This window comes from Lissotriton helveticus, chromosome 5_1 (assembly GCF_964261635.1).
Source record: "Lissotriton helveticus chromosome 5_1, aLisHel1.1, whole genome shotgun sequence".
NCBI lineage: Eukaryota > Metazoa > Chordata > Amphibia > Caudata > Salamandridae > Lissotriton > Lissotriton helveticus.
In genome coordinates, this window is record NC_136065.1 from 543443226 (window position 1) to 543470585 (window position 27360).

A 27360-nucleotide genomic window follows, 5' to 3' on the forward strand; every position below is an offset into this window, starting at 1 on the left:
TTGTAAATTAAAACTAACTGATTTAAAAGTCAAGTGTCTCTCTGATGAGGCTGCTATGGATAGTCAGAATGACCCTCAGGCAGGAATAAGGAGGGACCTCAATAACCATAAGACACAAACACCTCAAAGACTATTATGTGCATTGTTAAATGCACGGTCACTGATTAAACACAAGCAAAAATTTTGCCTTTTTGTTAATTTCAACGATCTAGACCTTATTTTTGTCACAGCATCCTGGGCAGATGAATCCTCAGGCCCAGACCTGGCAATAGCTATCCCACCTAGTCTTGCAATGGCTAGAAAAGACTGTGTTGCCAGAAAGGGGGGGGGGGCTGGCGATCATTTATAAGGATCATTTAAAAGTATCTTTTAAAATGATTTCCACAGATTCACAGGTGGAGGTGCTCTCTTTTAAGTTAGCAGTCAATCATGTACTCTCATTCAATGGGCTACTAGTTTACAGGACGTCGGGCCCAGAAATTATTTTCTGCTAACCATGGGCGATCTTTTGGAATATAATGTTAACTCTCAAAATGTCACCATTTCAGGCGATTTTAATTTTCATCTAGACATTGTCTCCGACAAAGATTCACAGGGCTTGATGGACCTAGTGACAGGCACAGGTCTAGAACAGATGGTAATAGGACATACCCACACCGCGGGCCATCTCCTGGACACTGTTTTTTCCAATTGTCCTCTGCTTAAATTCAACGGCAACCTGCAACTGCCATGGTCAGACCACTCGGGAGTTATGCTAACCCTCATCTACAGCTTGTAACATGCTCCAAACATGGGCATGCAAGCAGCGCAAAAAGCTACTTGTGGCAGCGGTTCGATGAAAACGCCTTCACTGTTAAACGAAATCAAAGCAAACTGTGTCTTTCTACAGATTCAGAAACGGCATCTCTACAGTATCATAACAGGATTTCAACAGCAGTTCATATAACTCTCCCACAGAGAACTGGTAAAGCTAGCAGGGCTGCACCACGGAACTGTGGTTTTCTGATGAACTAAGAACATTAAGGAGACTTTGTCGTTGCCAAGAAAGGAGCTGACGCAAATGTTATGAGCTTAAGGAAAAAGAAAAATGTAAGTCAAGACTGGCACAATATAAAGAATTGATCAAAAACACTAAAATCAGATATTACTCAGAAAAAATAGAAGGGGCACCGAACAATTCTAAGGAGCTATTTGGTACAGTTTTGAAACTTAGCCATTTAGAGGAGACCAGTCTAACCACAGCAGATCAAGCGTTCCGGGACAGATGGGCCTCCTACTTTTGTGACAAAGACATTCATGACCGATTCGGTTAACACTCCAACCGTTCAGGCCCCACGAACTGTTATGGAAAATTAATGTTTTGACATGTCCACTCTGGCCCGCGATCACATTCCACCCAGTTTTTAAAACTTTACATTAATGTCTCATGAACAAACCAAATAGATTCTGGTAGCATATCCGAAAATAAGCCATATGTTAGTCAAGACACTCGCCTGCGCTCTCACGGAGGTCTTAAATACCGCCATTGAAACTGCAACTTTTACCTCGCTATGTAAAAAGACATCCATTCTACCTTTATTTAAAAAGTCCAATTTAGATAAAACTGATATAGGAAACTACCGTCCCATCTCCTGCCTACCCCTACTGGCATATGAATCAGGAACTTGGTGCCTTTATTGAGAATAATCAAGTCCTAGACCCTACTCAGTATGGGTTTAGATGACAACATAGTACTGAACTTGCCTTGCTTACCGTCACTGAGGAAATCAGAAAGGCAGTTGACAAACGAGGATCGGCAGCTTTGATACTGCTAGATCTGTCAGCTGCCTTTGACACAGTAGACCACAGCATTTTAATTGGTCGACTTTGTGAGGCAGGAGTTGGTGGTTCGGCCCTCGCACTCCTCAAGTAATTCCTGCATGGCAGAGAAAAATTTGTTAAAATAGGAGGTTTTAAATCAAAATGCTTAAGACTCCCATGTGGGGTGCCCCAGGGCTCATCCTTGAGCCCCACCCTTTTCAAAAATGTTTTTGCTCCCCTGGCTCATCTGATCAAAAATCCTGGTTTTGAATTGGTATCATACGCAGATGACACACAGATTATTATATCTATCTCAAGCAAAAAGCAGGACACTGCAGTAAAATTTAAGGCTGGATAAGAAGTGTCAGTGAATGGAGGGCCTTAAATTAAATTCAAATAAAACAGAGGTCTTACTTTTTGGAAAGGACACCACATTCTGGTCTGCAGACTGGTGGCCATCAGAATTGGGAGCTGTCCCTGCCCCAGCAGTCAAAGCAAAAAATCTTGGAGTTTTTATGGACCTCACCCTCTCCTTCTCCCTGCACATAAAAATGCTCACTTCATCTATCTATTTCACCTTGAAAATCCTAAGGAAGGTGCTCCCCTTCATTCCAACAAACCTACAGAAAACTGTGGTATCAGCCTTAGTGCTGTCAAAACTCGATTATTGCAATGGGCTTCTGGTAGGAGTAAACAAATCTGTTCTAGCTAAGCTACAGGTTCTCCTGAACTCCGCCGCAAGACTGCTATTCGGACTAGCCAAACATGCATCAGCAAAAAATGTCCTTTACACTCTACACTGGCTACCTAAGGAAAGGCACATACTGTTTAAGGTCTTGTGTATTGCCTTTAAGGCTTTACAAAACTCAGGTCCTAGCTACCTGAGTAAGAGCTTTAAATGGCATATCCCCTGACAAACACTTCGGTCGACCTCACTGAAATTAATGGACAAGCCCACGTTCTGTCTTCAGACGTGGGGTGAAAAAAGTTTTTGGGGCATTATGACAAGATGGTGGAATAAGCTACCATTTGATTTGAGAAATACCTCAGATCTGCTACTCTTCAGGAAGGGTCTAAAGACATGGCTCTTTACTCTGTAACCCAGCATAAGGACTGGGATTATGACAGTCAATATTCACCATGTGTCGATTCTTCAAGCGCCTTGATGCCTCTAGGTAGATGTGCGCTATATAAATATTTTAAATATTTAATATTCAAATAAATTAAATAAATGGTCCTCAATATGTCACCCTGAATTTATATGTTTAGGTTTTATGAGAAGTGATGCATCGCTGCTTGAAAGCAGTTATGCGTACCTTCTCAGTGCAACATGATTGATGCGTCATATTTAGTGTGTGACGCATCATGTCGTAAGGAGTTACAGATACGTCAGTATTTCTGAAGTGATGCATTGCTGGAGTGTGTCACAAAAGTGATGCAGCTCCAGCTTGCGTCAGTCTTACGCCTGCTGTGAGGCAGGCATTAGATATTGACGCATTTGCACCCTAGAAGTGCTGCAGTGAAATCTAGTAGATTTCCCTGTTTCACTTCTATGAGGCTTACTTACGTGGGATCGCCCACCCCGCATACATTATACCTGACACAGGTATAATATAGCGCAGGGGTTTACAAAGTGATGCATCTGCTTAGATGCGTCACTTTGTAAATAGGGTGCAGCAGGAGGCATGTTTTAAGCCACGGCTGCGTCACAAAAAGTGACGAAACGGAAGTGCAAAACTGTTGCAAGGCCTCATAAATGAGGCCCTTAGTTAATAAAGTCTGCCGGGAGGGCTGGCATGTTGGTCTGGTGTTTCAACTTCCACGAAGTTGTTTCTTGTTTTCGCACCCTGAAACTCTTGAAGGTTCTGGAGAAGTATTGTGAAGTTTGCCATGCTGTTTAACAGAGTCACTGCTCATGTTTTGTTCTGAAGGAGAATCCTCAATATGTGTGGCATATGTAGCTGAAATTCACACAACCTTCTTCTTTTTAAATTGGCGTTTATTTTGCAGAAGTTACTTTTTTTTGCAATGCTGACACCAGACAAGTGTTACAAGTCCTTTTATGGGGTCACATACTCTTCTTGTCTGCGCTCTGATCACCCCTGCTCTTTGATTATTTGTTCAAAGAGTCCTGAAAGGAATGAGAGGGATATGTGTCTGTGTACTGACACCTATCAGGCTGTTTTAATGTATCACAGTTGCATGAATTGTAACGTCTATCAGAGGTCTCTAGTTGCAGAGATACATCCTGTGATTTAGGTTTTTCATACATTTTTGGCTTGTCAAAATGTTTTTTAAAAGACTCTTGTACTTGTTTGACATTGTCCTTTTCAGAACTACTGTTAAGCTTTGAGTTTGTTGATCTGGCCCCCAAATTATCTTGACCTATAGATGTATAGGTGTCCGCAATTCTTTTTGGTAATTCGTGCTCCTTGTCTGCTACCACAACCTGCACGAGGCATTGGCATACTGTCAGTGCTGCTGCTTCCCATTTAATATTGCATAATAAGATTGGGGATACCGTCGTAAAATTGCTAATTAATTTCAGCCCCAAATCCAAGGCAGGAACAATCCTGTATACATTTTGAATATGTTTTAGCACTTCAGGCACAACAGCAAGGGATATTGTACCATGAGTTATGATATACGTTGTGCAAAAACTGTACCCTAAGTGGCACAGTTGTCAAAGTGGGTAACCATTTCAAGTAGCACACACATTGTGGGAATTCTCTGTTTATCTCGGTGTCCCGATTTGGGAAAAACTGCTTAAAGCTGATTTGTTTTTTGTGCAATTCAGAATTAAATCTTCTTCTGTCTAGTGGGAATCTTGTCCATAATAACATTGATTGTTTGCAGGATTAATCGCAGGTACAGCTAACTGTGGCTGAACAGCTTGAACATCACTCGCTGGGGTAGATGTTATTGTAAACATAACAAACTGTGTTAAACATCTTTATAGTTTAACAAGACCAATGTAGAGTGTGCGCAGTTTACCTGCATTAAGTGGTACTGAATTTGGCCATAGTGTGTAGCGGTTAGTGCTGGCCATGTAGCCCCGTAATTACTGAGGAGACCAAGTCTGATGTCATGTATTGTATAGGTAGGGCACCTTGAACTCAATTTTGATGTTCCTGATATGTTAATTGTATTTGTAAGTCGCTATAAAGTCTGTATTTGCCTGGTAAGGCAGCTTCATTGCATAGTGAAATGTTTGTGTTAGCATTTATTGTTGGAAAAGTGACCCATGAGAAGGAAACTTCAGTTCTAGAACATTGTGAGCCTCAACAACTAAAGTAACTTCTCCACCTCTATTTTGTAGCCCATGTACTGTTAAATGTGCTGTAACAGCAGGTATGCATTTAGCAATCATATTGATTACATTCATTATTGTAGTGGACGGAATTCAGAGAAGAAATAATTATAGCGGGTTATCCTTTTATTCGTTCAAGTTTGCACAGCCTACAGACAAAAATAGGTGGCTCCTATAATTCAGAGGAGGATTTGTCCTTAACACCACAGACATCTCCATTTAAGGTTTAAATCTTTTTAATATTTTAAAATACCATAGATAACAGTAGCCACCACCTACATCCACTGGCCCGTGGGGAGCAAAACAATAATCAACACAAACTAGAAAGAGAATGAGAAGAAGGGAGAGATGAGCCTGAGAGGTCCAAGGAGAGGAGGCAGTGTCAAGTGGTAGTCTGCTGTATCCACCGTGGGGTTTATGAATCCTGAAGAGCTTAGTTGTCTACAGGTAGAGGAGCTTTGGTAAGTCTTAGTACTCGTAGATATCTCTGGCATGTAAGCTCCAAAAATTCTGTGGATAAATATTCTATGGTGGAGCCCCAGATTTTTATCAAATATGGGGATTCAGTGTGTGAGGCCTGCTGTAATCTTTTCCATACCCACCGTCTCCCACAATCTATGCATCTAATCCAGCAAAATCCTTGCCTCTACTGAACCCCATCTGGATAACAATGCTTGTTTAGCCGCACCTAGCTCTAGGATGATTGCTCTCCCTCGGCAGGACTTAAGGTGGTATGTGATGGCATTGGGGAGCCCTACCAATATATAGCTGGGAATGTCTGTCAGGTATATGCAGTGTATGTCATGTAGGATCGAGTCCCAGAATGTCGTAATCTGCAGGCAGTACCAGAGAATATGTGAGAGGGTGCCTTGCATCCCACATCTGCGCCAACATAGGTCACTCCCTCCCAGTCTCCATTGCGCTGGCTGGCTCCTTAACTGCTCCTACCCCCTCAGGGCGACAGATTGGGGTCCGATGCTGCCGAAGGATGGCAGCCTGTGTCGTCTCCCCGGCACCTTGTGGAATCCACAATTTCACGGCCCCCTGCCTGCCTCCTCCGGTAACAAGCTAAGGTAGGTGTCTCTTTTGAGCTGGTATGGGGATCCCGGAAAGCCCAGATAACAGCTTTCTTCGGCCATGGTGAGCGGAGCTCCAGAGAGGTAGTGCTACTCCACTGCCATCTTGTCCAGGCCCCCAGATGTCTCCATTTAAAGGTGAAAAGGGTACCTCAGGCATACACAACACCTACTCAGGAGACCTGTTAAATGAGTTCCTGACCTAGGAACATTGTTGGCCCTATGTTACACGGATCCCACTGGAAAAGGTAGGACTGTGCATTAGGGTAACAAGACATGAGAATACAGGGGAAGTAGTCCATCTATACCATTAGAGACTGTTGGCCCAATTCCTGACTAGCTCACAGTGCCTCACCCAAATCCCTAACCTTCCTGGAGTTGCAGGCGATTTTTCCAACCTTGAACAAAACACTTTGATTCCCAAGGGATTTGTGGAAACAGATTTTATCCCTTTCATTGCTTACTTGTACATGCCCATGGTAAACACGAGAAAAAAGGCAAGTAAAGTTCTCAAAACAATTAATGAAACAATTGTAATCTTGTAGTGAAAGGATGAGCTTTGATTATAATGCAGGTAAAACAAAGCAATGTAACCAGCACTATGAACATGGTGAAAAGAATAAACAATCCAACTTTGACAGTCTGATTTCGATGTATCGATTACTACCTATCACTACCTACTCTAGGATCATAGCGAGTGTACCCTCTGCTTGATCTCTTAGATTATCCTGTGGCCCATATCTGGATAACTAGACTTAGCAATCGTCCTGATGTGGTATTGGCAATCTCTCTCCACAGGATGAAAGATCAGTGTAAGCAGAGCTACATGTCAAATACAGCTTTCGCTCTAGGACCATCGTGGCTGTAGTACCCTCTGTCCCATAAAGGGATAATGCACTATTTATATAATAGAACCACTGTTAGAAGTATAACTCTGATACAATGATGTGTCTAGATGTTGGAATCTGTTTAGGTCTCGCCTATGTAGCGCGCATTCGCCGCATAGGAAAAAGACCTTTTGTAATCGACACAGGCAAAAACGTGCATTAGTTGCATTGCTTTGAATGACAACGCGTGCACGTTTGGCATTCCTTTGCGGGAGTGAGCTTTCAAACCATGTGTTAATTACAAACATATAGTTCCAGGTCGCTCCCGCAAGGGAAACCGGCGCAGGCCCCCTCCTCTCTCCCCTCCCCCTGCTGCCTCCTTTCAGTGCGAGTCGAGCGCGCCTATTTTAATTAGTGTGTCCTTTTATTTTCACGTCCGCGTACCTCTCACGGCCAAAGCGACATTGCCTTTCAGTTGCAGCACCCAAACCATGCAACCCGGTATCACTGCAGTTGCATTCCTAGCGCAGTTGCATTAACTTTTTCTTTATGTTCCTGTTAATTTTTCCATTTTGAGGATGTCGCTTGTAAAAGTTTCTGTTCCGATTTTGTTTCACATGTTAGATTTAAATGAATGTTATTCCTTAATTCATTCCATCTCTTCATATTCTCCAATGTGAAACCGTGTAAATTCATTTATTGGCACAAGGTTAGCAGTTAGATTCGCCTGTGCTTCAGCTTTGAACACTGTGCTCTTACCAGTTTATCCCTTGGATACATGAATAGTGACTGGGCGTGTACATTTTCTAACTGAATTTCTCGTGGATTCGATCAGCCCCGTAACATATAATGATGCGGTATTGCCGTGGACGTTGAGGTTGCACAGATGGGCTTAATCCTGTGGCATTATTAGCCCACAACAGGCCCCGTGTGTCTGGTGCTCAGGGCGCCAAAGACGCATTGTAAGGAAACACAGGGTTACAAATGCTGCAGATTGCTGTCAACTCATAACTTGTTGAAGTTACTGTCCATGATCGTTTTACATCTGAAGGGCTGCCATGGTCTTACGAAACTACCCCAGTAACGTGTTCTCAGAACAGTGACGTGTATTTAATAAAAACCCAAAATAAGTGTACAATTCACTGCAAAACGTGCCACATTCTAACAGCACTTTGCAGCAAACCTCGTGCGTGTTTTCGCTATCCTCCCTTTCCACTCACTGCAACAAAATTACTTCTAAGAAAACACTTAAGGTCCCAAAAGCGAGACTTATTGGCTATGCCAATGCTTGTTTTGAATGGGCAAAGCAAACACTAGGATATCTTGTGCTGTTCTTAGTCTTGAATGAAGAGTACAGACAATGTAGCAGAAAAGACTTTCTGAAAACAAACATGTTCAGCGTTTTCTCAGAAAAGAACATGTGCAAGTCTAAACTAATAAAATAACATTGCTAAAATTAAATCAGGCTAAAACATGTACAATTTGAACTAAAAATGGAGAACAAAAGAGTGCTCAAGAAGGCTTCACCACAAAAGTAGAAGGTAAATGTGCTCCTGCCTTCTACTCGCAGGACACCCAAGGGTGAGATTCAGGGTGTGTGGGGAAAACCCTTGAAAGTCATGCATTAACAAACTCAACGGCTAAGGGGCAGAGTACAACAACACCTTTCAGCATGAATGAATTTATGTTCCTCAGTTATTTCTCCGATTAAGGTCAATAATAGATGTGAATGCAGGTTTAGGAATATCTCCAATTACAATTCATAAACTGAATTTCAGAATCACTTCTTAACTGAGACATATTTTCTCTTTTAAGGTCCATTAACAAGATCTAGAAAATAACGCTGCCCACTTGAACTCTCAAACCTTCCCAAGTAATTAATTTGTATGACAAGCAAAAGGAATAGACAATTAATGTTACGAAATCGATTCTTCCTGAGAAGTTTGGAAAATGAATATCCCTTTAACTTTTGCATGTATAATTGTGTTTAAATCAAGGATGTTACATGTCATGATAATTTCAAACTCACCTGTAAATAAAACTTTCTGATCTCATATTGTTATTCAGGGGGGCAACCAAATCAAAGCTGTTTCATTTATATATTAATCATCCTTATGAATAAATGGATGTACACCCTTTTCGCTAGTATCTTTAATGACTTCACTTTAATTATGGTGATTAAACGCGTAGGATGGTGCTGTTTTGCCTAATGTTCATTATGCATCCTTTATTTCTAAACGTATCTGACATTTCCCTATGGTCACTAAATGCAACATATAATTCCTCATGTTAATGTACGGGTGATACATTCAGCACACTGCTTTTACTCAATATACACTTACATTGAAAGACAATGGGCACACATTAGTTTCCTACAGGAAACACATCTCAATAGCATTGAACCCCAGAGCCTGAGTAGGCGATGGAGAGGTACGGTTCACGGTGCAACATATTCCACATACGCCTGGTATACACTGCTCTGGATACACCCAGGTACACCTTTTCAAACCCAAAAAATAGTCATTAATAAGAGAGCAAAAATGTTTTTGTGGGGGGCCAGTTGGATGGCAAGGCAGTCCTCTAAGTTTGCTTCTATGCACCAAATTCAGAGCTAATAACATTCTGGATGATTCTACCAATAGTCCAAGCTCAATGGGCAGGTATGCCACGGATACTAAGTGGCGATTATAACAATGTACTGGAGGTTTCTCTTAACCCTTCCTTCCCCCACTTCATCATGCCCCAGCTCATCAACACTCCAGGCAACAGTGGCCTCTTCTTGATGCGTGGAGAGCCCTTAAACAAAACCTACAACCTTTCTCACATTATTTGACCCAACATAATCTTTAAGTCCGCTTAGACCGATTGATGTGTTGCCAGGATATACTCTCATGTATTCTCCACTCAGACTACCTGGGCCATGTGATATCAGACCATGCTGCACTTATAGTGGACACTGAGTGGGGTACTCCTCGCCCACCAGTTCCTGTCTGGAGATTATCCAAAGATATACTAGGTGACCCGGTATTTTACGATACCCATTAAACCCACATAGTCCAGTGCTTTCAGTAAAATCATTTCACAGCCACCAGTCATTCTGCGAATAGGATTCCTTTAACCTCTTGCATGCGGCGGAAATGTTCACGCTGTGTGGGCATTTTAATTAGTGGGCGGGATTCGGACGGCCAGGGGCCGTCCTCTGCACGCACCCCACATGACGGCTTCCGGCGGTCACAAGCATGCAAGGGGTTAAAGTGGTTACTAGGTACTTCTGCATTCACAACATAGCTGGGGCTTGCAAGAAATTGACCAGGGCTTGCTGAGATGTGGGTGGGGCAATGTCTGCATTGGATATCCACCCCCTTCTTGATGACACGATGCATCACACCCTGATTGACACCACTAAATAACAAGCTGCCTTAGTGGAAAGCCTCTGCTGTTATAATTTCAAAGAATACACAGCCCATATTCAGGCAGTGGGGTAAAACCTGGTCATATACTGGCATGGTTTGCCCAACAGGAAACAAATATTTCCTCAGTCACAGAAATTGCCCCAGCTACTGGCCAGATTTTGAGATGCCAATCAGCTACATTACAAGCATTTCGTTGATACTATGCTGAGCAATAAAGGCACCTCCCACCTCAACTCCTGGCACAATAAGATGTTTCCTAACACCCCTCCCCCTGCCGATCATTAATGTTTGCTATGAGAAGAGGTAGATGCACTCATTACTGTGGCTGAGGTAAAGAAAGCCATAAATGACCTAGCTCATAAAAATACCCCAGGGTTAGATGGGTTTCTAGCTGAATACTTTATTCATTTCTCAGTCAGCCTAGATCCATGTTTAGTCGAGGTGTACAATAAAGCCCTAACAGGTATACTCCCAGCCTCCCTTCAGGAATCTTTTCTAGTGTCCCCGATGAAGCCTGAAAAGGAGTCCACCCACCTCTCCTCCTGTTGTCCAGTGGCCCTATTGTGGGATGACTATAAAGTACTCAGCAAAATCCTAGTGAATCGATAGTTGGTTGTACCTCCTGCACTCATTCATCCCAACCAAAATGGATTTGTACCAAGACACAACAGGTCTAATAATGTTAGGCTACTCTTCCATGAAATACATCAAGCCTCGCTGTGTTACCCTTAAGCAGCATGACTAATTTGGACATTGAGAAGGCCTTTGATTCTTTGTCTTGGGAGTACCTCTTTGTTCTACGTGCAGCATGTTTGGTCTAACGCATTCTGACCTATACAAAGCTGTTGTACACAAACCCGACATGTTCTTAATATCAATTACTTTCTGGGACTTGTGAGAAATACCTGGCCTCCGAGTGACCTCGGGTAAATGATAAGCATTTCCATTTTGCAGCAATGCCCCCCTCAGGTAATCCAAATGCGTTACAATCCACTTGCCTGAGAACAGATGTGGTCTGTTATCTAGGGGTTCGTTTATACTACTCCCAAACAAATTTGTTAAACATGTCTACATACCCTTAGATCCCAAATCTGATTCTGCAACGGCTCCCCCTTGCGCTCACAGGCAAGAAAGCACTTTCTAAAATGATCATCCTTCCCTGCCTCCTATATTATTTTGTAAATGTTCCGGTGTTTCCCAAAGGCAGCTTTTACCACAATTTGGATAAATTGTTGGGGGATCTGTTGGGGCACGGCGAGGTGTGATGTGTGGTCTTCAAAAATTCAGCGGCAAATGGATCAAGGTGGGCTTGGGACACCATCCATTGAAACGTACTACCTAGTGATACAGCTCCATTGGATTTTTCCGATGGCTGGCAGGAACAAACCTTTATGAGACAAGCACAGAAGACGGTCCTCTCCCCTCCTGAATAATACAACAGCTCCTACACCCCACCACTATCATGTTACGTCACTCCTGTTCCCTACAAGGGAGGATCACCTGTAAATGTCTAATTAGGGGTTTCCAACTCATGAGTAAAATCACCCCATACTCCCCCATATTTCACCTCCAGGGTCTACTGAGGCCCTTAGATCCGCTTACGGATGAGCTGTTGCAAGAATGGCATGCACACTCATTGGAAATGGTGAAATACCTTTTCCAGGATGCCAAGATCCTTACATTTAAGCAGGACCATAATATTTCCCAGGACAGTTACCAACATATGCCCAATTGCTGGTGGTACTCTGATCATTATGGTGAGCACTAGATGTAGTACTGCCTACTCATGAGGTGATACATACTCTAGACCTCATTGGGATAGGTCAACATCTCATCACATGGCAATACAAAGTTATGAGGGAAAACATGGACATCTATCTAGTTCACTTTCCTCACCTCTGGGAGTAGGAGTTTTCAAGACCTCTTTACAACACTGAAAGCACCAGAGCCCTGGAGTCTCCTAAGACTGTTTTGAAGAATGCTTGTTTTGAAAACATCCAATATATGATCCTTTGCAGGGCCTATCTTACACTCTCCTGACTTAAGCGTATGTTCCCTGCAGTCAACTTCACTTGTCCTAAATGTCCCTCCCAGGTTGCAGGCCTTCACCACATGCTTTTGTCCTGCCCCAGCATAGCACGTTATTGGCGCGCATTACATACTTGATCAGCCACTCTCACAGAACTGACAACGTTAAATTTATGGGAAGCTACCACATTAGGTATTTCCCACAGACAAAATAAATGCAGGTTGCGGGTGTGCTTCACCAACCTTGCCCTCCTGCTGGCCAAGCATTTACTATATATGTAAAAAGGAAGGACCCCCTGAACAAAAATAAAAAATTCCTAGGACAGGGAAATAATATATATGTAACAATTCCTAGGCAATTAGAATAAAAACAAGGGAACTAATGTATGTGGAGGACATTCAATACGAAAATTATTAAATTCATATAATTTTTAATAAACAACATCAAATTATACATTCAAATATAAAATACATCACAATATAAAATACACAAAAATGTTGGCACTAAGGTTGAACAAAAAGAAAAAACAATGATCAATAAAAACATAAAGAGGGTGGCAAGAGAAGGTTTCTCGACGCGCGTTTCGGCGTACAGCAACGCCTTCTTCAGGAGCCACACAAAATTCTGTTACATATAACAAAAGCAAAAAAAGAAGATTTTTTTCAATAAAAAAATATTGTATGTAATAAAATTACAATTGTAAATAAGTCCTCCACAAAAGATATTAATCCCTAATAAGACAATTAATAAAATTAGAATCAGAGAAACAAATATTAAGAAGGCAGATATAACAACAAAAAGCATCATATTATAATGCATAACCACTCAGGACAATTTGTCATATAATGTTATAAATGTAACATAAAGTTCCTATAGGTGGCAAGTTATTACACCTATGCATGTGAATACATGTATAGAGATTCAGTTTCATGCAAAATTCCAACAATTGTTTCACATAGCAACACAAGGGATCAGAATATATTTTTCATGAATATTATTTCATTACATTTTATGAACAAGGCTTCATTCATGAACATAAAACTTTATATGTTACAAAACATGTAAAAAATCATAGTCTATCAGATGGTAACAAGGACGATTAGGCATGAAATTCCTAAAGATGACAGTTCATTAGGTCTATGTATAGGGGAAATAATGCATGAGAAAGCGTATATAAGGGAATTCAAAAACATGCAAGTCACTGATAATAGATTTCATGAACTATACATATAGCATTGTTAATATGGACTGACTTTCCTAAAGATGACAGTTCATTAGGTCTATGTATAGGGGAAATAATGCATGAGAAAGCGTATATAAGGGAATTCAAAAACATGCAAGTCACTGATAATAGATTTCATGAACTATACATATAGCATTGTTAATATGGACTGACTTACGTAAAAAAGTGTAGACGTACACCTGTCTCTTACTGAATATTTAAAAGAACCTCTATATTGTGTAGTAAGGTTTTCAGAACGGTAAAAACTATCCTTTTAGTTTCAGGAACGGAGTCACCTAATGAATTTGAAAAAACAACTCATATTAATGAAATGCAAGAGGGGAGGTGGCGAAATTCAAAATAATTATAAAGATTATGTCCTAATACCTCACCTTCATAAGGCACTTATGTTGTTTATAATCGAGGGACAGTTGTTAATAATTATGGTGAAGTAGCCCAAGTCGGGGAAAATGGTACCAAAAGTGGGAGATGCCGGGGAAACTTTGCACTTCTCCCTACACGTAATGAAAAGCATGGTTTGAGTCATTATTTTTAAACGGAAAGTTTTGAAAGTAAAGCCTAATATGCTATTAATCAACTCACCGATGATTTTGGAACAAACAAAACTCCCATTGCTGTCTCGAAAAATAGGGTCGACCAATACGATGCAGGCGAGGGTACTTCTAGCCGCGTATATTCAAATGCAGGCGGCAAGACTTCCTGTCGGGTATAGGCTTTGCGGACACCGAGAAGGATAACTTGGATCTGCAAAAGTAAATTAAACAAACCGCGACACAGTTTGTCAAAAGTGTGTTTAAAAATCAATATAACACACAGGGATAGACATCAAGGGATGCGGTTACTTGCAGAGTCTCCATGTACACTTACCGCAGTAAAGATTCGACACGATAAAAGATGGCTTTCGGCGTCTGACGTCCGTTGGAATGATAGCAATGCGGACGTACCTGACAGCAATTGAAGTAGTTTCCAGTCAAGGGTCACGTGTCTCGTGACACAAGATTAATTAAAGGTACCGCATCAATACAATATTATGGAACCAGATTCAATAAAGGTGAAGCAACATTCAAGGTTGCTGGATATTTGCAAAATTAATTATTAACAAGGCCGATAAAAAATTATTTGAGAGCTGGTAAGATATAAAATCAAACATAAACAACAATAGGAAACATATTAAAATGGGTGATGTATCGTATACGTCACTAAATGAAAAATATCATGGCTATCGAGGCCAAAACTGAGACTAAGAAATTAGATTTAAATAGTGAAAATGCACTTTTTATAATTAAAGTAGGGGCAATCTTTTTATAGTTCAGAATTATTAATCATTAAATATAATGAAATCACAAGGGCTGCAGAATATAGAAAATGCTTAAAATATGGCATTTTCCCAAGGGATTTCTGAATTTAATCCCTTAGAAAAAGTATTAAAAACAAAAATCCAATAAACTTCTCGTTTTTTTCAAATAGCACATCCTCCTTTGCTGTCTGGTACTCTTATTTTCTCGAGGATGCGCCATTGGAATTCATCGGGTTTATGCTTTTTTTCAAGGAAATATTTTACCAAGGGAGCCAAAATCTTTTCAGTTTTAATGGCAGATCTATGCTCTGTGAGACGAGTCTGAATAGATCTAGAAGTCTCGCCGACGTAGCCTAAACCACAGGGACATATGATGAAATATACAATGTTTGTGGTCTTGCAATTCCAGATATCGCATGCTTTTGTAGAGAAGCCATTGTGCGTATAGTTTTCTCCTCTCAAGATATTGGTACATGATTTACAGGAGGAACAAGGCACTGTCCCACGTACCGGTAAGTTATTCAGTAATGAACGTTGAGAGAGGCTACTTTTGTTGTCAAATCTCGAATGGACAACCAAGTCTTTTATATTTTTATTTCTTTTATGCGCAAAGAGTGGTTTAGGCAGGGTATTCTTCTATGTCGGATTGCAATTTAAAATGTGCCAGTTGCTATTAATGATCTGCTTGACACGGTCATTTAAAGTGGAATGTTTAATGACACAAACAAGTTGGTCATTACTTTTCACTTCATTAGGTTTCAGTAGGGCGTCCCGGTCATAAAATCTTGCTCGCTTATAGGAACTCCTCACTAATCTGTGCGGATATCCTCTTTCAATGAATTTCTTCCTCATCTCTAACGCTTGTATGTCAAAATCTTTAAGATTTGTACAGTTCCTACGAAGCATTTACAAACCATGCACTGGAGAGACCAACACCCCGAGCTCTCTCGCAATGGCGCAAGGCACTACCTATATGGGGAGAGGCAGTAAGCTCTGCACTGTATTGAGAGGAGGCTCGTCGTATACGCCATCGCCCTATAGCCGCTGCCTGGAATACTATGCTTATTCAGTACAAGGAACTAGTTGAAGAGGACATCTCTGTCTCCCTGGGCCAAGCTTAAAGGCCACAGGTCCCCGGTTACCTTCCCCCTCCATCATAAAATGCTAAGCATTATACCTTTATTGCTCGTGCTACCCATGGGGTTCCTTTTCAAAGTTTTGCAATTCATCCACATTTTTTATTGGATCACCTCATCCTTCTAGGGAGACAATTTTACATGGCAGCAGGTAGCCATCCTTATGATCCTGTGCAATTTACTACTAACCTATTGGTTGTGCAGGTACTGAACATTTATTTCTTTCATTTACTGAAATTGTAGTGGATCTGTACATTGCTGCCTGTTTTTGTTCTTATCCTGCTTCAAATGTAAATGTCTAAAATAGAAGGCCACTCATTTGTTGATTTCATCCTGCTTCAGATGCTAATGTCTAAAGTAGATAAAACCCGCTCAATTATCAGTGCCAGGCCTTTAGTGTCCTTTCAGTGCCAGGCCTTTAGTGTCCTTTCTGCATTCCAACAGTTGTTTTTTCAAAGAATGGTTTCCAGACTTTTAGAGGCCAGTTTCCAGACTTTTAGAGGCCAGTTTCTTGACATTTAGAGGTCAGTGACTTGCTGCACCTGCATAAAAAGCTGGGAAAGTTCATTCTAACGGAAATTAGCATACTGTGTACAAGTTATGTGCGAATATGTAAAAGTCATGCTTGGGCCTTCCTCAAACAGTTTGCATTTTGAGAAACTGCTTTCATTTTACTTTATGAAAGCAAGACAGCAATGTCATTTCACATCTGACTGTATATGACTGGTTCATGAAACTGCACACACCGATCGATAATAATCAGGGGGTGCATACAACTCAAATTACAACCGTAAATGTACTACTATTAGCTTTTCTACATGTTTTAGGTGTAAATATACTAAGGGCCATATGTATCAACACATTTCCCCATAGACACAGAATGGGCAAAACCCTTTGATACATCTGGCCCTAAATGTAATGCTACATAGAAATTAGCGGAGACCTCGTGCAAAGTCGAAATAGAGATTCAAAGTAATTGGGAAACAGGCCTTAACTGTTTGTCCCTTATCCTGTCATTACTTATTTGGTGAATCCCAATTTGAGACTGGAACTCCTGAAGAAATGCTGAAAATAACAGGCTCGTTCACCAGCTAGGTGCCATTAAAGCCTAACAGTCCTAACATTCTTACAGTGTGTTTTTTGTCTTGAAGGTGCAAAGGGTTTGGCATGTATGCAAAAGGGCCCCTTCTGGGCTTAGGCCTCCAGTTCTGTGGTCTTCCAGGTCCCTCTATGTTGGGCTCAAGGGGTCGCGAGTATATGTATGACCAGGCCCAGCCCGTGGAGGGTGTTTCGGTGGGGCGGAGAGGCTGGGCGGTAAATAAAACGAATTTTGTAGTGCACCCTGCATCACTTTTTGCGATGCAGGGCGCGCTACGAAATTTGTTTTATTAATTAAATTGTTTACTTACCCTCAATTATCCATACTCCGGTTTTTAGCACCCCCCACCCTGCCCCTCCCCCGCCCCGCCTCTCCGCCCCACCGAAACACCCTCCACGGGCCGGGCCTGTGTATGACTGAATCACTGCTGTCAGGGCATTGGTTGACTTACCTGAGTGTGCTCTCCCTCGTGGGAGTAATAGTCATTGTGGGCTGTTGTGAAGGAAGAGCTGATGCTGCGTTCTCTCATGTAAGCTGTGGGAGCATGGCATTAATGGGGGGTTGCTTCCAGTAGCTTTTACAGGATCCCCATTATATCTTAGTGAAGCCAATAGAAAACTATTCACACAGGTTCTGAGTTGGGTTATGGTAGGTGAGCGCGCAGTCTTTCATTTCAGCTCCTATGTCGTTATTGCAGTGGAAAGATATGAATTGCCAGATCTGTGGATTTAACAGTTCTCGTCTGTCCGCTGTTTTCTTTTCAACAACATTGGTGGCTCCTTCGCTAAGACAGAGGAGTGTCGCCCCACTGCTTATTAGAAGGGAAATAAAGAGAAAATAAAATGATAATACCTCGCAATATTTTCATTTTATTTTCTCCTACTTCTGCAGCTTTGAGTGAGGGGGTGGGGGAATGGAAGGAGCGGTAACCCCTCCTAAATATGCAATGACTGCTTGGCCGACTCTCTCGGGCCGCCCAAAACAGTCTTGAGTACTTTGCATGTTCTCCATGCAGGCTGCATTAAAGCCTGCATGGAGAAAATACCCAAGATCCCTTTCAGCGTCTTATCACCGAAACATGGCACTCAGATCAATCACAATGCTGTTAAGGCCATGTTGTGATTGGCTGGTTGGGAGCCTGGGTGTCCTTCCTGTTGTTCAGGTCAGCTGGTAAGGACTACGCAGGAGAGACACGGGGAGGGAGCGGCGATAAGGTATGTTTTGTTTATTTCATTTGTTGCTGCCTTCTTTCCCCACATACCCCCCCTCGCCCTGCCCCCTCCTCCTACCTCTGATCTGTGCTGGCCGCCACTGCTTTTCAATCCAGAAATAGCTGAACACCAAGAAATACTAGTTGTGAGAGGCTTTCTTGCTTTTTTGGCTCTTTGATTTTTCGTGCTGTATGGTACTTTCATTGCTGGGTCACGAGTTTAAATCTCATTCAGAAGTGTGTGAAGGCTATTTTACTTGTTGAAAATCGCACAGTTGCAGGTGGATAGTATCTTGTTAGAAGGAATTCGTGCAGCAGGTGAAGTGACATCAGTGCAATGACCATCTAAACCCCAATTATGGTTATATTTACTTTCCGTGCAGTGGACACGGAGGTCCGTTTTCCTGGCTTGCATCAGGACCCATTGCACCGTTGCTACGCCACTGAATGGTATTATTGGAAAAGAGGAGACAACCTGTATTATTTTTCGGAGAGAATGAACATTCTTGTGCTTCCTCGCTTATAGCTACGTCCCTGGCCTAGTTATTAAGCAGTTATGTTCCGTATGATGTGTTTGTGCCATGGTGGGGGTGGGTTGGTTGCAGTTGGGTGCTTCAGACCTCGAAGAAAGCATTCTATACCTACTTTTTTATTTATGTTTCACTTTAAGTTGCCAATGACTTTATATTATGGCTTTTTTCCTCGTGATGACTTGGATTGCCTTATCAACAGAGTTTCTTTCATGATCTCATTTCGAATCAGGTTCTTATTTTGGTATTGCCGGGAAAATGTGTGGTCTTTCTCATATTGCCTTGTTTTGGGCTAAGCTGATGGCACTGCTCTGGGGAATTCTTCTTGAGAAGGTCTGATACCAGGTTGGCCTGTGTATGGGAGACTTCTAAGCCCTTTGGTATAACTTTTTCTTCTTCTTGACAGCCTTCACTGTTGGGGTAAATGATGATTTATTAACCATCTCTGCATGAGTTCAATTTGGATTGGAATCTATTCCTGTATCCGACTACCTTAGCTTTGTGTCAGCATTGGGAGTCTGGTTTCCTTGTCTAGCTGTTTTGAGCATCGATATAATTGGCTTCTCTTGGTGATTCCTGGTCAGAGTAATTTTTATGAAACCACTACATAGAAGAGGGACTGTGTGCATATATAATGCTAAAGGTTAAACAGCTGGGGGAATCAAACAAGGGTGTTAAAAATGCCCTCACAAACAGAGATCTGTGTAATGCTTCATCATAGGGCAGCTAACACACCTCCACGCAGACCAACGCTGGAGGTGGAGCATTAGGGAGGGGGAAGACAATACAACACAAAATTGGCAAATCATGTAGGCATCCCAAGTGAAAACAAGTGCAGAAATGTTGATTTAAAACTGGCTTCAGGGAGTCCCTCCAATACTTTTAATATTGGGTACTCTGTCCAGAATACAACGTGGTAATTTCTATCAACAAATGCTGCCTGCTTTTTGTCTTATGTTGCTGGTTCTATGCAGGGCTCAAACTATGCCATTCCTGTATCTTTCCTTTCTCTCCTTTGAGATTTTTGAGGCCCTTTTGTGGTGAAATTATTCACTTTTATCCTGTGTTCAGCCTTCTTTTGCAATGATTCAATTCTTGTTCTAAAGTTTGGATCCAATTGCCTGGGCCAGTTTCTTCTATTTCATAACGTTGATGTCAAAATTATCAGCGCTAGAATATCAAGGACAAAAATATTGACTTTTTCATACTTTCTATTTAAAGTACAAAAATGTTGACTGTAAAAGTATAGTGGACAAAATAGCAACATTACAGAGCGTAGTACATATATTCATGTAATTTGCCACTATAGTAACATGAAAAAAGTTAGAACATATTTGAAAATATACGTATAATTTTGAAGATGTAAGAATACATTTAACAACTAAAAAAATATAATAAATATTTAACAGTGAACTTTAAAATAAATGTAAACCAAAAATATAAATGTACTAACAAGAATATGCAATATGCATACGATTAAATATATTATATCAAATACATAATTAAATAATTGTATTAATAAAAGTCACAGTTCTTTATAAGCAGAAAACCTACAAACACATTAAAATAATATTTACAAATTCTACAATGACATTAAATCATTAAATATTACATTATTAATAGTTATATTATGAACCCCATATCAACATTCAATGGTTGTATGATGTTACAACGCATTCCGTTGTAACGCATGCCTTTTCCATGCACGCGTTACAACGGAATGCCTTTCCCACGCATAACCTTTACCACGAATATTCCTTTACCACGCATACTTTTACAACGTTTTTCATTGTTAATTCATGCATGGTAAGGGCATACTCTTGGTAAAGGGTATTCCCACACCCCTAAACCCTTGTTACAAATACCCCTCCCCTGCCCTTAACCCTTAAATAGGACCCGTTTTTTTTTTTCTTAAATCTAATATTGCCCTTACTTCTGCACGTCGTCTCTTCTCAAAGTTCTTCCGTGTTGACGTTGCACGTCGTTAAGAGGAAACGGAAGTGTCTTTCCATTCCCTCTAACGACGCTGACTGCCTCCCGATTCTCTCCACATAGAAACTTTAACAGGTACGTTTTTTATTGGGGGGGATCCCCCCCAAGTCCCCTGTTTTTTTAACGCTTTTTTTGGGGGGGAAACCCACCCAAGCCCCCTTTTATTATTTTTAGCCTTTAACACACATGCCTTTAATATGTATTTCATAGTAAAGGTGTGCGTGGTAAAGGCTACTCGTTGTAACCACGCATGCATTGTAATGCATGCGTGGTTAAGTTATGCGTGGAAACGGCCCCGTTGTAGTGGCCATTTCTCACATTCGATATAAAACACATTGATAAATGTAATGTTGTTCCAATGATAATACAAAAATATAAATAACATACAAAATAGAGATCTACATTTACTTTAAAATTAAATCACAAAAATATAACCAACAAATGCTAAAATAAATATAAAGTAAATTACAAAATTCAAATGAAAATAGAAATATTCAAAATACAATCCTACAAAACAACAATAAAAACAGATACATACATACAAGACAAGAAGAGAAATATTTACAATTGTAACTCCAATTTAATAAATATAAAACCATCACAAATAAAGCAATTGTACCATTATAACTCCATTCAAACAACATATTAAAAGAAATCACAAAAAACATATCAATCAAAAAATAAAATGTACTACTCCAACTGCTCCCCAAACAACTTTAGAGAAAGTTTTGGACATAAGAGAAATAACATTTACTATTCGGTCCACAAACAAAACGACAGTATAGAAAGTGTTGCACTTTACAGGAGTCAAATGTACTATATAAACTTCAGCCTAAGCAACTGTTGGTAAACATAAATCAAACAGTGATAAAAATGCTGGACCTTTGAGGGGTGAATTAACTATTCACACTCCAATCCAAGCAACATTTGGGAAATTGTTGCACTTTGAAAGGTTCAGATTGTTTTTATTGCCACTCCAACCTACAGAACAGTTGGGGAGTGGTACACTTTGGATGAACCAGATTACTATTCCCACTGCAAACTAAGCAACAGTAGGAACAGTGTAGGTCTTTGTGGTGGATCATATTTACTGTTCCCTCTCCAATTGAAAGTACTGTTGGAAAAGAGTTGGACATTTGAAAAGTTAATTTTCAATTCTGACTTCAAACTAAGCACCAGTAAGAAGAATGATGGACTTTGGATGAGTTTGATTTACTGTTCCCTTTCTAAACAAATCAACAGAAGGCACAGTGTTGCTCTTGGAGAGAAGCAATTTACTGTTCACTCTGTAAGCTAAGCAACAGGAAAGTATTGGACTTTAGTGGGACGACATTTACTATCCCCACTCCGGAACGTGCAATAGTAGGGAAAGTGTTGGCCTTCGGAGGAGTGCAATTTTATATTTCCACTCCAACCGAAATAAAAGTAGAGAAATTGTTGGACTTTAGTGGGATCGTTTTTGCAACATCAGAAAAAGTTTAATACTTCAAAAACTCACTATTCGCTATCAGAAATAATAGAAACATTACAAAGAGTAAAACAAAATCAATACATCTGCAACAGATATATAAATTGTTTTACTCCTAAACAAATATTGAATCCTTATATACTTTTAAATAGATATTTAATGAATGATACAAATACAAATTAATATTTCAAGTCATAGCCTAATAATAATAATAATATAAATGTTAAAAGGTACTTTAAAAATACATAAACATAGATAGCTCTAAAATAAACTCAAATAAGCATATCATTTAAATTAACTACTTTTTTAAAAATGTATGTATAAATTCCAATATATATATATATATATATATATATATATATATATATATATATATAAGAAAATATGTAACCTAAAATATGTGTACGCTGTTGCCAAGTGATTATTAATATATAATAGTAATAATTAACAAACATAGATTTTTAAAAACTTTACACCCACCATACCACCCAAAGCAATTAAAATAACAATGATTGTTAAAAAAGATCAAACAAAATAAATACAAACACAAAATAATTGAACACACAAATGTAATGTTATAAAAAATATATATTTAACTTTTTTCAAAAAAACTACATTTTAATAAAGCATTCAAAAGATGTATACATTTACATACTTATTAAATATTTTATCAAATTAAAAAAATATGATTAATTCAAAATCCTACAAGTATGGGCCAGATTATGATGTTTTCAGGAAAGCATTCCCACCGAATCGGGTAAGGAATGCTTTCCAGATAATTCGTATTCGGGGAGTCCTACAGACCGATTACTATGTGTCCGAATGCTTACGGAATCGGTTCAGTTGGACTTATATTGACTTCAATGGGAGCTTTTGTTACGGACAAGAACACAGGCTCCCATTGAAAAAAGTGGTGGCTGGGGAAAACCTTGCACCCTGTGGCAGGCACTCTATGGTGCCTGGCACACTGCGCATGGGTGGGAAGGGGGGTCCCTTAGGTACCCCCATGGGCCCCATCCTGAGCCCTAGCGGTGACAGGGGACCCACTACAGGCCCCCAAAGTCCCATTCACACAGCCACTATGTTCAAGCCAAACCGATTCGGAACAGCTATCCAAATCGTTCATCATACTCGCTTGTTTAAAATCATCTTCATTGGGCTGTACGTTTTGGCTCAGAATGACTCAAACTGCCTGATCTTGTTTGGAACCGATTCAGACAGCTCCCTTGCATCGTGCACGGTGGTCTGGAAAAGAGACAACATCGTAATCGCCCCCTATATGTGAATATTTAAAACACTTCCCATCATACTCTCCTACAAGCTCAACAACCTGCAAAATTGGAAAAGAATATTAATAATAATAATAATAACAACAATCATAATATTATCATTATTGTTATTAATATTATTGATATTAGTATTATTATTATTATTATTATTATTATTATTATTATTATTATTATTACTACTAATTATGGTAGAAGTAGTAGTAGTAATACTAATAATAATAATGATATTTGTATAAAGATATACTTAAAATACACCAAAGGTTACATATTAAAAATGATTAAATAATTTCTATCATTAATAATCTCATTTACCAATTATATTTGTATAAATGTACAATGTATACAATTTTGCAACATATATATACATAAAAACTTCCTACAGTGTACACCTACAATCCCAACAAATCTCCAATTTAAAAAAAATGATTCCTTAAAAATATCACCAAAAATCCACTAAAGCATAATTAGAAAACATTTATAATAAAATAATAACAAAATAATACCAACTCACACACAAAAACTAATAACACATTATCAAATAAAAAATATATAGCTATATTAAATACAATTATTATAAATTGGTATTTTTAACAAAGTTAAAAATAAACTATCCTTGCCATCATGGTTTTTCAAATGATATTAGTGCTCAAAGTCAGTTACTGTCCCTGTTTCATGAGACCGTATCCCTATTGCTCGGCTTTTCTAATTGAATTATAACTTTTGGGGTTCTTCTTGACAGTTTCCTATTCTATCTGACTGCTTTTGGGCAGTTGCTCTTGGTTTAATCTGGGAATGTTTTCTTGAGCCACTCCATGGGCCCTCTTGGCACTCTGTGTCTTGCCCTGTTGGTGATGACCTCTCCCAAGGACCTATGGATAATGTCCTTGGGTCTATGGAGAAGTACTCTTTTTCTACTGTAAAGCCACTGTTAGTTGTATTTATGACTTTAGATGTTTTTTGTCACTGAGTGTTAAGTACGTATTGGGATTGTTCTGATTACTGACTGTTAATCTTAATTACTCTTACTCCTACTCATTACAGACAATATGACCAGCCCCCCTCCCTTGACTTGTCTGGCCTTCGATTTTTGATTTGTTATGTTAGAGCGAATTTTGGGAATGTAAGCCACTCAGAGAGCCCAGTTGGGCGTGCTGGCTTTCAGTTTCGTATTTTCTTCTTGAGTTCACTAGGTATTCACCTGAAAGGTTTTTTTTGTGCACAGATGAGTATGACTAAGAGTGATGAACAATGCAATTCAGTAATCTGGAGATTATTTTAGGAAAGAAATACTCCCCTGACAGTCATTACTAGTGCTGAGCACATACATACACCCCAAACAATGGGTGTGTTTGTGACATGCAATATATTGTGTATCTCTGGGTTTGTGTAGATTCATATTACATCTGGACATAGTCATTTAGTGTAAAATCCATTACCAATTTTCACACATTCTCAGCACGTATTTCATGTTTAAGTATTTAAATTCTGATTTATATTAGTGTTTGCAATGTTTACAGTTATTTGACTACTTTACACATCAACTTAACATTCTTTATTTACGTTACGCTATTTTAGTTTTACATTTGTAACATTTGATTTATATGATTGCATGCAAATAGGGATTGGTAAAATTCCTAGGTAAATTTTCAAAAGACATAAAATCCATCATTTTGTCTGCCAGTGGGGTAGGATTAGGGTTGTTCAATTGATAGAAAAAACATAGATGCTCCAAGACCTAAACAGTTGCTTTTAGGAGCAATGTTGGGGTGGGTGTACGGGGTCAATGTAAAAACCTTAGTGATCATTGCATTAAGAAAAATACTTTGTTGGACCCCGAACTGGGCTCTTGAAACATCTTCCCAGCAGGGAAGCCTGTGTTGTGAGCTGCCTGAGGGGTACTTCTGGCACTCCAGGAAACAGGAATCATACAGGTGCTTCCATACTGGGGAACTTGCTTTACTGCCCTTTCAGGGGCTGGTAATTTTAATTAGCTTAATGAAGTTACCAATAATGTCAATACCACTCAGCCCCTAAAAGTGCTGGAGAGTGCACAAGAATTCCTAGGTCCTCACATTTCTTACATTAGAGAATAAGAAATACTTATGCGGCAAGGCATGCCACTTACATTCAAAATATTCTAGTCTGGGGAAGATAGATGCAAAACTAGTGTAAATGGATATAGCTCACTAATGTTTGACATTACTTAACAAACATCATTTTTAAAATGACTTCCACTCTATGCTATGTCTAAAAGTATGTAACCATTTTTATTTTCATAATTTGCATTTTTACATAGGTGTTGTGCTTTGTGCTGGCCCTTTTATTCCTCAACTTCATAGATTTCTATATGATTCCTAGGCAGTACTAGTCAGTTGCCATTTCTTTGGGTGGCTTACTCCAAGTTTTGTAGCAAAAATCCTGTTTGGGCTTGTTGAACTAATGAACTAGACATTGATGTACTGCAACTGACTTATTACTATTTGTAGGTATGTTTGTGTATTTGCTTGTCTATCCTTGTGTCCCTTTTAATTTTCCAATTCCTCCTTTTATTTTACAGTAAATATTCCCTATTTTCCAGCCACTCTCTTTTGCTACTCCCATTGTTAATCCAAAAATGTAGATGGACATGAACAGTTAGATGTACTCTCGGCAGAGAACCCTACACATAAGAGATAGGAACAGCTTAAGTGAAAATCCCAACCTTTTCTGAATTGTATTTGAGAGTGAGTGAAGTCATGTTTCAGGAGATCTGCCACATTTACCCAAGAATGCCTTTGTGAATTAGTCCAATAGTGTAATTGGCGAATGAAGGAAATGTAGATAGCACACAGTATAAACTTCAAATGAGGTATTATAACTCACTTGCACCTGTATAGTTTATGCATTGTTAATCCATTTAATTATATTTACCATATGTTCTTTTTCCACTGATAACCGGTCAGAGAAAGATCCCTGGGTATACATACTGGGTATATAAAAAGAAAAAACATTAAAAGCAAATATGGCAGACAGATATACTATTAAATCACAAAAAAGGAAAGACGCATTCCTTTATTGTGTAGAATCCAAGTAGGGTCTAGGGAGCAATAAATATGCATATATTAATGGTACTAGTGACTGCACCACTTGTATATTAACAAAGGACCATTGGATCTAGAAGCTAGAGTGGCGAGGGAATTTAAAGGCCACGTTGTGTAGGGGGTTCTTTTGTGATTTAATAGTATATCTGTCTGCCATATTTGCTTTTAATGTTTTTTCTTTTTTATGTATTAATTTAACTAATGAAATCGTGCTTGCCTAATGTATGTAATGAACTGTTATGAATATCTGTTTTTTATTGTATATGTTCCCTGATTGTTCTTTGAAATTTTAATTCGTCATTTTGTGTAGATCTTTCTTTATGTTTTTTATTAAAGAGACTGTGAACGTTCAATTTTAGTGTGGAAATTAACCTTTCACCATCACTGTGATTGACTTGTTTGTCCTTGCGGGAGTAAGAGTGTATGAATGCCTAGACAGATAGGGTATGGAAGTATAGCAAGTCCATACGATAGTGTATACCCAGGGATCTTTCTTCGACCGGTTGTCACTGTACCCTGTTCCCTGGTGATAGTGGGGTACTCTCTCTCTAGATATCTTTT